This window comes from Mus musculus, chromosome 17 (genome assembly GCF_000001635.26).
Source record: "Mus musculus strain C57BL/6J chromosome 17, GRCm38.p6 C57BL/6J".
Lineage (NCBI taxonomy): Eukaryota > Metazoa > Chordata > Mammalia > Rodentia > Muridae > Mus > Mus musculus.
In genome coordinates this window covers 82,060,198-82,074,822 of record NC_000083.6, presented here as the reverse complement: position 1 = coordinate 82,074,822, position 14,625 = coordinate 82,060,198, and positions in this window count along the sequence as shown.

Here is a 14,625-nt window from a genome sequence, read left to right as displayed (position 1 = left end):
TATTTAGTTTGATTCATATACTAATTTTGCTTCACTGTTACTGTATTCCTTAACATTACTTTATTCTGTTATTTATTTTAAAGTGTGTTTTATTTAATCTTTGAAATTTTCATACATATATGCAATATATTTTGATCACATCCATCCCTTCCCTCCTACTCACTCTTGACCTTGTCAAAGCAAATCTTCATTTCAACTTCATGTCTTACTAAAGCCTACTAAGTTTAGTTACTACTACCTATATGTGCATGTGTATACATCTATCTAATGATGTGTGAACATCCTGTCAGAGGCCAAAAAACCAAAATCTTCCCTCCTGGGGATGTCATCAACTCCCAGTACCTCTTCAGCTAGCAGCGTAGCTCCTTGAGCCTCTCCCCAATCTGTGATGCAATTTTGACTGGCTTCATCTTGTGCAAGTCGTGTGCAGACAGCTACAGCCATTGTGTGTTTGTACTGTTTCACAGTAGTCTTTCCTAACCTCTGTCTTCTACCATCTCTTCTAAGACATCCCCTGAGTATGGGGGAAGAAAGTTTCCTATAGAATTCCAGTGTAGCATTGATTACTCCAGTGTTGGTTGTTCTCTGAATTTTAATTAATTGTCTCTGTATGAACCACAGCCCACTGCAAAAAGTCTCACTTCAAAGAGTACATGGATTAACATTTCTAACCCACGATAGTTCAATGGCCTTTTACAGAAATCTTTACTTGCCATTATTAAATATTGCTTGGTGTGATGGTTAGCTTTAATTTTCAACTTGGCATACTATAGAATCACTTGGGAAAATATACACAATGAGGGACAATCTAGATCATGATGACCTCTGGGTATATCTGTGGGAGACTGCCTTGAGTATGCAGTCATTAGCATGGTAAGATTCAGCCTGAAAGTGGATGTCACTATTCTGTGGCTTCTTTCTGCTTGTCCCTAGTTCCTGTCTCTGTGAGTACTCACGAAGGTGAATTATAACCTAGAATTACCAGTTAAAGTGTATACCTTGTAATCTATGTTGAGTTTTCAGGACATTTTTTTAATGACAGCAGCAGAAATACAACTAGTTCCTTTGCCTAACATCTGGTCACCCAGATACTCTGCTACCCATTCCTGCTCTCAGATTGTAATCTTCATGGCTCCATGCCCCTTAAGGGTGTATTTTGGAGTCCAGATTTTGCTTCTCCCCAGAAAACATAATCTCAGATTACAAAGCAAAGTCAAATTTAAGAAGCCTGTTGAGAATCAGTGCTAAAAAGGAATGTGAGAGCACGTAGCAGCTTGGCAATGAAAGAACATGTTGCTGATCAGTGGTTTCTAGCATAAGGCAAAGTGCAAGACTGACAGACTTCATGCCTCAGAAGTGAAATGTAATAATGACCTAACTGTGTACTCTTATTTGAATGGCCGCTGGTAAAAATCTACTGTCTAGAAGGCTGTTAATTATGAGATTAGCAATAATACTTACAAGCTTTTTCTATATATTTTCTTATGCTGTCTCACTTGATGCAGGAAATACTGTTTGTAATAGTTTATTTTTCTTATCTGGAGCAGAGAATGCATATTGACATAAACATTAGATATCAGCCAAGGTTTCTTGCTCTGAAAGAAATGTGCTGGGATTTCATATCTGAGAGACTCCTAGAAGAGTCTAGTGACTAGGTCATAAGTGACTACTAAGCACACTTGCTACATACTTATCACTCAGTCTTGTGTTTGACATCATTGACCTTGTAGGCAAGTGGCATTGTAAGAATTCTTTACGACTATACAGAGTTCATTTTGCTCCATATTCTATTCAGGAGGCTGGAAGAGAAGGAAACTAGTATCATTCTGAAGAGAAGGGGATGGGTGTGGCCATACAGGACAGGAATTCAGCTACTTAAGCCATAGAGACAAAGTGTTGCAACTTCAAGCCCAGGTTGGTCTATAATGTGAGCTCAAGGTCCTAGTGAGGAACTGTCTGAAAATGAAAATTAAATAAAAGATATGAGAATAAAAAAGAGGACGAGTGTTGTCTTACTTAGTAGAGGTAGCGCATAGAGATAAAACCCAAGATGACACGAGAGTTCTGGTCAAATTCCTTGGAGCAAATTTTCATTCATTATTTTGTCTGTGTGGTTCTGACATATCAGTATGAGTGTAGACACACATGTGTCACAGAATCCAAACAATTTTTGGAAGTGTTTCTGAAGGGGCAAAGGCCTCTGCACTTTCTCACCATTCAGAGAGCTTCCCCACCCCCTCACCCCCTACTCTTTCTCACTGCTTCTTGGAGCTCCCCATCCCTTCCCTGGCTTTTCAGAGAGGGCCCAGTCTGGAGCCATAACATTGCTATCCCTGTTTTCATGGTGGCATTCCATAAGGAGCACACCCCAGGGTCAACAGATGCCAGTTTGAGAATAGACAAATGGCAAAATCCCTCAGTCCCCATGTTACCAAATTGGCACACTCCCTGATAGATGACCAAGTACTTACCAATGAAGGTGGCACCTGTCATTGGGAAAATCGAAGACCAAAGATAAGTGCCCCACATTTGAGCCATGAAGGAAGGGCAATTAAGCATCCCCAGACAGCTGTGACCAGTTTGTAAAGACATACTAGTTCCTGATAGCACCATAAAGTTATTTCCCAGAACAGAAGAGTCCCCCCTCCCAGTTGCACAATTCTGCCCTGCTGCTTGAACAAATGATATTGTGTTTGAAGGATGATTTCCCTTGTCACATTCCCCCTGTCACACTAAAGCCCAAAAAATCTCCGCTTAATGCTTGTATAAAAAACGCCAAGCCCCTGGATGCATCATCACACTCCTGCCTTGCACAGTGGGAAGGGTTACAATCTGAGCCTGACTCGAATAATTAAAAAGACTTTTCCTTCACTACATCAGGTCAGCAGTTCTTAGAGTTCTCCTGGGGATCCCACCGAGACCTGGACACAGCACTCCTCTTCTTCCACTGTGTAATACAGGGATTGTCCTCAGGACTTCAGACTTGTACAGCAAGTGCTCCCATCCACAGATCCATCTCACTCTCCTGACAATGATGCAAAGTGTCTTTAACACTGTGAGATCTGTGGAAAAGTAGAGGAAGCACTACATAATTTGTTGAAAGTGAACCATGGTACAACAGTGCACATCGTATATTTTTCTGGTTCAGAGCTCCTTAATAATATCATGACAATTTCTATTTTAATTCTAGTCTGATGTCACATGTAAAAAAGAGAGAAATAATCTTGATGGCATTTATATACGATACCTGATGTGCAAATGAAAAAGTTTCCTTCTCAACATGGTCGAACAGAATATGTCTTCCTATCTGTGAAATCTTCTGAATACTGAACCATGAACTAAAGCCTCAAAGTCTAGAATGATGAAAGGATATTGCTAAAACAGTAAGGCAAATTAAGAAAAAAAAAGGTGTGTGTCAGGATTTCCCCTGTCCAATTACATTAAAATATTAGTGTATCAGGAGGCCCATGATTGGACAAGGAAAAGGGAGGCAGAGGGACAGAGAGCTACTCAGAGGAGAGAGGAGGAAAAGCCAATATGGAGGTTGGTGGACAGGAAGTAGATCCTGATCCTGAGTGATTTTAAAAAGCCACAGGTTGTTATGAATATAATATAGGGATAGAATAATTGGGATAACTTGTCTGATCTAGGCGGGCAGCTTGTATTACTATCACTTGGCTCTGAAATTATTGTGTGGGCATCTTGTGAATTGAGAATTTATTGATAGATAAATTTGGCTTGATAATTATAAGCTTCTGGAGTTTCGTTTTACTGGGTTACTGGAAGGTGGAACTGCCGATCACAGGGAGATTATGGCAAAGAAGGAACTAGTAGTTCCAGAGACAAGTGAACTGGAGCTGGGAACACAGCAATTGGATACTATAGGGGCAAGACCATGCCGGGGTAGAGAGTTGCCACCTGTAGAGCGGTAAGCCTGCCGGTCGTTTTTAGTATTTCCTTCAACAGTATGACTCCCAGAGTCTCAATGATAAAATAGAACAAGAACATCAAATGTGAAATGAATTTCCTTTATTAATTTTGTTTTAAGTATGTACATGTGTTACTGCATTTATCTGCACTGCATACGTGTCTGGCATCCACAGAACAAGAAGAGGACATTGAATACTCTGGAACTAGAATGACAGAGATTTGTGAGCCAAGGTTTGGATGCTGGGAACCAAATTTGGATCCATTGGAAGAACAGCAATTGTCATTACCATCTGAGCAATCTCTCCAGCCATATGTGTTTCCTTCTATATTGTGTTCTTTTGCTGGAATATATTCATTTAATAGTCATATAGTTATTAATTTAAGTGGGTTAACAGAAATAGGAAGATCAAAATGTGTTCTTGAAAGAATGGTGTACATATTTCATAAGGAATTATAACAAAATTGTTAAATCAAAATGATGTGGGTAATTTGAATGTAATAATTTAGTATATCCATAAATCCATAGTTCTTACATTATAATATGAGATAGGTAGTTCCTAAGATATGACTAGATATTATAAAATAAATAAGGTATAGCCTTTATGGCATTAGACATCTGAGAGAAAGTACAGTGTGTTTTGTATCCTATGAGAGGACTGTCATTAGTACAATAACACTGGTAGATTTCTACCATGGACATAATGTGCTGCTTCTTATTAAAGAGGTAGATCATGTGTTAGTCATCCACAACATTTCCATTGATCCTTAACCATTCGTTTCTTGAAAATCTATTCTAGACAGTATAGATAGTTCTAGACAACCACTCAATGAAGCATCATGGGCTAGGGAAATACAGGCTCATAGATCAAAGGTGCAGGCTTGAAGAGGCTGTTTCAAAACCAAGATGAACTAATGGCATTTGATGAAAGCTGACAAAGTTTTCCCTGAGACTTCTACACACATATCCATGCATACCCATACATCCTCATAAACCTGCACAAGTGAGAAACTGCACACATGCTCATGAACACAAAATGTATATACATTATCATATTAAAGGATATATAAAAATTAAAATTGTTCTAAAATTGAAATTTTAACTCATTGAAGAAATGGCAGATTAGACCACATTTTTTTAGTATATATTGTACACCCCTAAATAAATGATGATATAGGTAGTTTAGAGTTTAATTTGAGGTACTCTAAAATTTGATTTTTTTCTTTTTTTATTAGATATTTTCTTTATATACATTTCAAATGCTATCCTGAAAGTTCCCTATACCCTCCTTCCGCCCCCCCCCCCGCCCTGCTCCCCTACCCACCTACTCTCCCTTCTTGGCCCTGGCATTCCCCTGTACTGGGACATATAAAGTTTACAAAACCAAGGGGCCTCTCTTCCCAGTGATGGCCAACTAGGCCATCTTCTGCTACATATGCAGCTAGAGACACGAGCTCCGGGGGTACTGGTTAGTTCATATTGTTGTTCCACCTATAGGGTTCCCAGTGATGGCCAACTAGGCCATCTTCTGCTACATATGCAGCTAGAGACACGAGCTCCGGGGGTACTGGTTAGTTCATATTGTTGTTCCACCTATAGGGTTGCAGATCCCTTTAGCTCCTTGAGTACTTTCTCTAACTCCTCCATTGGGGGCCCTGTGTTCCATCCAATAGATGACTGTGAGCATCCATCTAAAATTCTTAAAGAAATGTTCATGTGATCAAATTGAAAATGACATTTAAATATATTTTATACAGGGGGGAAAGCTCATTAAAATGCCTCAATTGTATTAGTCATAGGTGAAATGCAATTTGAAAAGATGGTCTGCCTGTCTCACTCCTACCATATTGAGTACAACTGTTTTACTTCAAGGTTTTAAGAGTGTCAATGAGTTATAAACTATCATCTGTTCCTAGTAGGAATAATTTTAATTTGTAGCATCAATTTGTGTGTCAGTCTGATAACATGTAACCAATCCTTATACAGCAATGAAGATGAAGGAACACACACAAATGGATGGGTCTCTAATAAACTAAGAGACTAAAGTCCATATATAGTGCATATATTAAATACTTTACATGATTTTTTTAAAGCAAACTTAATTTTGACTCATTTACGTGAGATTGTTAGTTCATTTGTATTATAGAGGGGAACATTTATCATGATTCTAAAGGCTAGAGTTAAAGGCTCTGGAATTTGGTGCCTTCTAAGAGCTATACTCTCTGAGGCAGAGGATGCAAGGCTAAAGAACCTCCAGCAAATGCCTGTATCTGGGGGGACAGCTACTTGTACTGAAAGAGGAGTTCTCCTAGCCTGGTTATCTCTTAAAGTTATCTCTACTTTTGTCTCATTGATGACAATTAAATTCTGAAGGGCACAAATTCAGTAATAGCCGAAATACAAGTAAAAATACCAAGCAAAGATGTGATAAACTTTCAAATAGATGCATTTTGGATGAGATTTCATTGCAGGAGGTAGGGGAGTTTGGGCTTCTCAAAGATTGTGAAGTCATGGGCTTGTCAGGGAACATGCCCTTTTGCTTGTCGCATGGAGAAGACTTGAGATGTTCAAGTGTGAGTTTTCCTTGTCATCAAGAAGCAGCCACCCCTTGACCAATCCCTGCCATCTACAGGACTGCCTATGCTGTAAGTAGTTACATTTCCCCCACATGAATAATCTTTTAATTTCTCAGAGCTTCCATGACAAAGCTTGCTAGTCACACACAAATCTGCCCATTACTCCTAATTTGGTCTTTACTAATTTTTTTCCTGTATGGGAAGAACATTTTTATAAATATTCCATTACACAGATCCTCAACATCAAACCTCAGCACTGGGAATTCTCGTTGTTATTTACCAAGGAAATAATTTTCTTTATTCCCCTGTCTAATTAATGCTGAAAGGACACAATCTTTGGTTGATATGGTATCATTTATAACTTTGTGAGGAATGGGAGAACAGCTATTAGGAGTAAAATATGTTATGAAATGCTCAATGAATTAATAAAAATGTAAGAAAAGATGTATTCTTTGAGAATACCCAGATCTTCTCCAATTCCCTAGCTAACATAATTAATATTTGCGCTTGTTCAGAGGTTGTGGGTCAGAGTTGATTTCCATATATAAACAGAATTTCTGTCCATTTGTACATCTGGTGCCTCAACCAATACATAGGATTCATTTCCAAGTTAAAACCTATAAATATCACCCTAGCATCAGAAAATGATAGTTTTGGGTCAAACAGCTAAGTTCACACAAATAACCGAAGTACCAAAAGTGACTGAGAACAAAGGGAGATGAAACTGGACAGCCAGAAAAGAAGACAGAAGACAGACATTAAGGAAATGGCAAATCAGGGACTAAATCATCAATGCCCAATTGTATGGGAGGGAACAGTGACAGGACAACTCTGTGACCACAGAGACCAGTAGCATCCATGCTCTATTAGCACACATTTATCAGTTTCCTATAGGAATACCCTTTGCTAGAAGAGGAGGAAATATCAAAATGAGATTGAATTGAGGTTAGCCTCCACTGTTTCTAGGATGTGAGGTTTCTCTCTTTGTGAATCAACCAGCACTCTTCACTGACTATTTCAGCTATGTCCTGAAGAGAGGGGTGGGCATCCTGGGATCTCAGTTATCAAAACAGATGTGTTTCCTTTTTCTGGACCCACCCATGACTGAGAATGACAAGCCACTCTTCAAATTTCTTTGCATTTTTAATGGGGTTCTAACTTGACCTTCAGATGCTTCAGAGTATATGAAGCTATTTTTTCTACACTTTCTAAAGCAACAGATTCATGGTTTGGGGAGTCAGAACATAGTTTATTTTTCACATATATTCACTCATACTTATTATGCATATATACATATATATAGTATATATACACATATATATGTATATTTATATATTATTGTTGATAACAATCCTTTCAGACATAATAAATATATACTCTAATTAAGTTTAATGATGAATGCCATACTCTCTGTATTGCTATAAAAAATGGTTGTGTTAAAATACAACTACTTTAAAATAAATTTATAATGTCACTTCAACTATAGTAATCTCTTTTAGGACCCCAAATTATAGTATGTCTCCAACATTTACAAAGAATCTTCATCATATACATTTTTTTCCCAGAAGATCTAGTTTGCACTGTGTAGGGCAGAATTTAAAGGAAGTGATGGTTCACGGACTTGCTCTTCCTCCTCTTGACTCTTTCCTCTTTCCGCCATTGCATTAGTCTGCCAAAGTGATGTCTCTTTCCTTAATACAAACAGAGCTGACTAAAATCAAAGGTACACCATTGCCTTACACTATTTTTTCCTGAAATGGTTTAGTCTCCTTACAATTATAGTTCTTTGTGGGTAATGCCCTTTATCTCGTAGGAACCAGTCTGGAGGAGAAAGAACTTCAGCAGGATGAGTCAACTGGCCTTGTCTTTGTGGATTTCAGGGCATAATCATCATGAGACCATTTCTTCATCCAAGAAGTTATCAATGCACTGGACCCCTTGGGTTATCGCCATGTTTACACACAAGCTTGTTTTTTAAAACATTCCTGAAAGTGAATGGCACTGAGATTGATTTGTTTGTTACCAAGATAAGAGTTGTTTTTTAATCATAATATTTTAACCCCGATAAAGAAGAGTTTGCATTAAGTTCAGAGTGCTTTTAAGAATATTTTTCAAGTTGTATGTTTCTTTTTTTTAATCTGTCCAGTGTACCATTACCTTTGTGACTTGCAGTTTCAACCACACAGAACATACTTTCTTCTTTATTGGTTTGAAAGAAAAGCAGTAGTTTTTTTCACTGACATAATCATGAAGACTTCCTGGGTTATAATGGCTTAGAATCTCAATCAATATCCACATAGTCAATTGAACAATTCAATGGGTGCTAGTAGAACATTATAAAATTTTACAATTTGGAAAACTGTTACCTAAAACAACCAGATTCTTATTTTGGTAGACATCCTTCAGTTATTGTCAACCTGTCCCTACTGTAATGCAACACTATGACTCCTACCACATTTAAATGTCACACAAGGCTTCAGACAAAAGTCAGATAAGAACAAAAAGCAGGGTTCATTAGGTTTTGGTTTATCATGTTTTATTAAGCCATACATTAAAGAAAGGGATAAAATGTATTGTAGTCATTTAAATTTTTGTATCTTTTTTATATATTTAATGACAAGAACTTAAAATATGGTATTCATTGATTTTAATTTGGCAGTCTGCAGAACACTTTGCTCTGGCCAGAGTCTCTGCAAGAATATGTAGGTGCAGTGTGGTAAGTGCTTGGAGGTGTTCTTGTACCATCAAGCACATTAATTTCCCACAAGATTTATAAGAAAATTGAGAGAATAAGATGAGAAAAAAATTTAACCAGGTCTAGGCAGCAAATGTATAATTTAATGAGACATTTTTAGTTCAAATGATAGAGTGCACATGCAGTAGGGAATATGTCTTATTTTCTTTATATTTTTATTAAATAGCCAGGGGACAAAATTCAGCTAAAATGTCATAGTGATTTCTCAAATAGCTGATCATCTGCTGGTGGCTCTTCCTACTTATATACTTTGTTTTATTAATTCTATAAAATGTATCATTGATAATTAGTCTATTCATTTTTTGTATAAAAATAGACATACAATTAAAAATCAGACCTATTACAATAATCCTTTCCTTTTCTTGGAGAAATAGAAAGGTTTTTTTTTTTCTTTTTTAATTTTAGGACTCTGTAATCTTTTCTTTCCACAAGTCTTCTTGACATTTTGTAGTTCATCTCAATATATAATATTTGACATGTTAAAAATAAATGCTTATGGAATTAAAAGGTATTTATGACTAACAGCATTTTAAAATACAAATCATTTTTTTTTATTTTTAGACTGCTACAAAAGAAATAATTCAGCCGAGTTCACGAGAACTCATTAAATTATAATTATTATTACTATTATTCATGTTATATTTACAATCTAGTCATTGTCCTCCTTTTCTGTTCTTTTTCCCACAATTCCTCATCCCATTCGTCCTCTGCTCTGTATCTGAGAGGATGACCCTCTGCCTACCAGACTCTCCACTCCCTGGGACCTAAAGTGTCTTTAGGGCTAGGCACATCTTTTTGCACTGAGGCTAGACCCTGCAGTCCTCTGCTACATATGTGCCAGGGGCTTCAGACCAGTACATGCATACTGCCTGGTTGGTGGCTTAGCGTCTGGAAGCTCCCAGGGGTTCAGGTTAGATGAGACTGCTGGTCTTCCTGTGGGGTTGCTCTTTTCTTCAGCTTCTTCCATTCTCTCCATCAATTATAAGGGTCCTAGACTTCAGTCCAATGATTGGATGTAAGTATCTGCATCTATCTCAGTTGGCTGCTGGCTGGGCCTCTCAGAGAACAGCCATGCTAGGCTCCTATCTGTAATCACATCATAGCATCTGTAGTAGTGTCAGGCCTTGGTGCCTTTCCATGAGATGGATCCCAAGTTGGGTCTTCATTGGATCACCTTTCCTTCAGTCTCTTCCATTTTTGTCCCTGTAATTCTTTTAGAGAGGGACAATTCTACTATAGGTTGTCAACCCCATTCTTCCACTTGAGACCCTGTCTGTCTACCTCCATTCATTCTGCAGGCCCTCTGGGATTCTCTCCTGTCCCCTCCCCTCATAAGTAATCCTGTTCCTTTTTCCTCTTCTACTTCCCTCTCCCATTCAGGTACCTCCCTTCCTCTGCCTTTCCTGATTATTATTCTCTCCTTCTAAGTAGGATTGAAGCATCCCCACTTGAGTCTTTCTGCTTGTTAAACTTGTTCTGTAGGTTGCATCTTAGGTATTATGTATTTTTTATTTTTTTACTAATATCCACTTATTAGTGAGTACATACCATGCATGTCTGTTCAGGTCTGGATACCTCACTCAAGATGATATTTTCTAGGTCCATCCATTTGCCTGCAAAACTCATGATGTCTTCATTTTTAATAACTGAATAATATTCAATTGTGCAAATTAACCACATTTTCTGTATCCAATTTTTATTTGAGGGACATGAGGGTTGTTTCTAGCTTCTCGCTATAACAAATAAGACCACTATGAACATAGTGGATCATGTTTGTTTATATGGTGGATTACATTAATGGATTTGCAAATGAAATAAACTTGAAATTTGAAGTTAAAAAAGGGAATAAAATGCTCTCATGAATTAAAAATTTAAAAAAAAAGTAGTCGTTGTCAATAAGTCACTATAGTCACCAATGAATATGATACATTCCCCCAGAAGATTCAAAGTCTTGGGAATAAATTTCTCCTTTTATTGACATGTTGGTTTAATTAATACTGGGTTTACCAGGCATTATACTGTTTCCTACTATATCGGTGTTATCTTAGTCAATATATTTCCATTTTCCCAAATAATTGTAATGAAAAGATTTGAGTTTTGTGAACAGTAAATGAATCTGTGGTTTACTTGGTGTGTCCTGTCCTTGTTCTCCCAGATATTGCAATGAGTTTTGGAAAATTGAAGGCAACCCATGATGTGCGCTACTCAACAAAATCATAATGATGCGACTCCTCCGGGACTCAAGGGAGCAGATGCAAAAGCAAAATGCAGCAATGGAGACAGGCAAACACGGGGCAAGAGATTAAAACCAACCCAGTAATTAGCAGTTCTGTCCAGAGACTGACACTGAGTTTCAGAATGATGTTGAGAAGAATTTAAAGTCTGAAAAGCTTCTTGGAAATTCAAGAATTTTTTTTATGAATTTTACATACGAATACTGTAGGTACATCATTTCTCCCCTTTCTATTTCTATATACAACATCGGCATTGCCCTAGTCTCTCTTAAATAGATGATCTTTTATCTAATTATTTTGCATAAGTATATCATACTGAATTCATTTAGGGCTGCACCTATGCATATATTTAGGAGCTGACAGCTTGAGATTGGTAACCTATAGGGTTACCAATAGGGTCTTTAGAGAAATCTGGTTTTCCCTCTTTTAGCACCCTTATGAAATGATAACTCCTTATCTGGAAGTATGGTCTTGTGATTATTTCCCCTATTTAGATTGAGTATCAACTAATGTTGGAATTGGTACAGGTCATGTTTAAATGACTATCATTTTGAAATTTTATGTTTAGCTTCCGTATTATGTAAAAGGACCTGTCTTACAACAGACATCCTGGTCTTCTGGCTCTCAGTCTTTCTGTTCTTTCTTGCACACTGTTCTCTGGGTGTTCAGACTAATAATTTTATTGTAGAGGTATCCACCAGGACAGGGCACACACAGTCATTTGTTCTTTCCATTTTGTCAAGTTGTAGTTTTTAGTAATGTATACAGTCTGCTTTAAAAAGATATTTCCTTAATGAGAGGTTGAGTGCTGTACTTATCTGTGGGTATAAGAATAATTATTTGCAGTACAGCTAGAAATTATACAGGTTTAGAATGCAGTATTACTTTAGTACCCAAACCAGATATTGGCAACATAAAAGAAAATTACAGGTCAATATCATTGAATAACAGAAGTAAAAATAGTTTTTTAAAATTATAAACCAAATATAGGTATATATCAAAAAGATAACCCAACAGAATTGTCAAGTCAATTTGAATAAGTTAGAAAATTATATAAAGGAATTTAAAGACACATTAAAATCTCCATAAGTAGAAAAAAAAATGAAGCAATCCTATTAATATCAGAAGTGAGTGAGATGTCCCTAATCTATACTCTTTTTCAATGTAGTACATGAAGTAAAAATTGGAGTCATAAGATCAGAAAGCAAGCAAATTAACACACACACACACACACACACACACACACACACAGAGAGAGAGAGAGAGAGAGAGAGAGAGAGAGAAGTGATGTCAATTATTCCTATTTTCAGATTACTTGATATTATATGTAACTGATTCCTAAAATTCTACCAGAAACTTTGAAGACATGATTAATTATTTCAGTAAAGTAGCAGGATTCAAAACAACTTAGAAAAATCTGTACTCTTTCTAGATACCCCCAGTAAACATGTGATAAAGGGATCATATGACACCTACACTCTCAGGAGCCTGAGGAAAATACTAGAAAATGGAAAGACCTCAAGTGCTCATAGGTCTGTAGTAGTAATATTGTGAATTGACCATTCTCCTGGAAGTAATTTACACACACAGTCAATACAATGCCAATCAAAATTGTCAACACATTCCTTACAGAAATAGAAAAAAATCATAATGAACCACAACAAACTCTAAATAACCATAGTAACTCTGAGCAAACAAACAAACAAACAAACAACAAAACCAATGCTAGAAAGATCACAATAACAGTTTGCATGCTGTATTACAGAGATATAGATGTCAGTATCACACACACACACACACACACACACACACACACACACCATACTTTATTGGAACAAAATAGAAAGCCCAAACATGAATGCACTTAACTGCAGCCATCTGATATTTAACAAAGATGGCGAAAATACACACCTTCCAAAAATGATCCTGGGACAAATAGATGCCTCTAAGAAACTTCAAGAATGATACATTAGAATTTTTTTTTTTAGAGAACAGAGTTTATTGAAATAAAAAAATGATAAGTTGATTGTTTATATTTTCCTGTTTTAGCCAAGTACAAAACAATTTCAATATGGTTGTGTGTGGCATTGCACATTAAGTAGGTAAAATAAAAGGTGCGAATGTATATATGAATATGATAGTGTTATATGCTCTTAAAATTGCCAATATTATTGCAGTATAAAGAGAAGAGATGATGGAGCTAATAAAGTAGACCAGGACTAAACTGTTAAAACTCAATCTTCAGTACTTAGCCTTTACCTAAGACAGACAGGAAGCTAAAACAGAATTCCCTAGAACAAGAAACAGGTAAATGGTGTTTCTTTTTAAACTTACATGGTCATAGAAGCAATATAAAAATCCACAGGAAATAGAAACTCTAAGGATGCTTTACAAATGATGGGATAAAGCATATGTCCATAGCCCACACACAACAGAACCCTAAAGATAATGAGCAATGTGATTGTCATCTTCAGAATCCTTCTTAGTACTGCATGTACAATTAAATTACTGCTTAAAGGCCAGGATGAATAATTCTTCTTTATGAAATTAAGCACAAGACTTGACAAGGAAACTGATGCCAATTATTTTTTGTGCTCTTCACATGACACTTTACATCTGAGTGTTCCTGAATCATTTCTTTTTAATACAATATACTTTGTACTTTGTGTTTGAATGACATTAAGGAAGGTGTGACATTTTAGAGAACTGTCTTCTTCTTACTGGTGAACAAATGGAAATGCAGGCAGGCATCAAACGTTCATCAGCATTTTAGCATGATATTAGAACTTACTCATACTGCGCTTCTAGCTGAATATTCAATTCAATGGGATTCGCTTCTCCCGGTTAGGAGATGAGAAGCGGTGGGATGAAATGAGTATTTGCCTATAAGCTGGGATGGACCGCTGGACCCCATTCTTGCTGATAGCATAGTTGATGACTTACATCTTTTTCATCTTGCTAAGCAAAACGTGCTTAACATGAGTATTTCATAGAAAATGTTGAGCACATTGCCTCTCATCACTAAGTACTCAATAAATGGAAACAGCTGATACTCACATCCTGTATGATGAATTGTTGGGTTGTATGTCACTTTGGGCCCTTAAAGGTGATGGCTAATGAAGGAGAAATGAG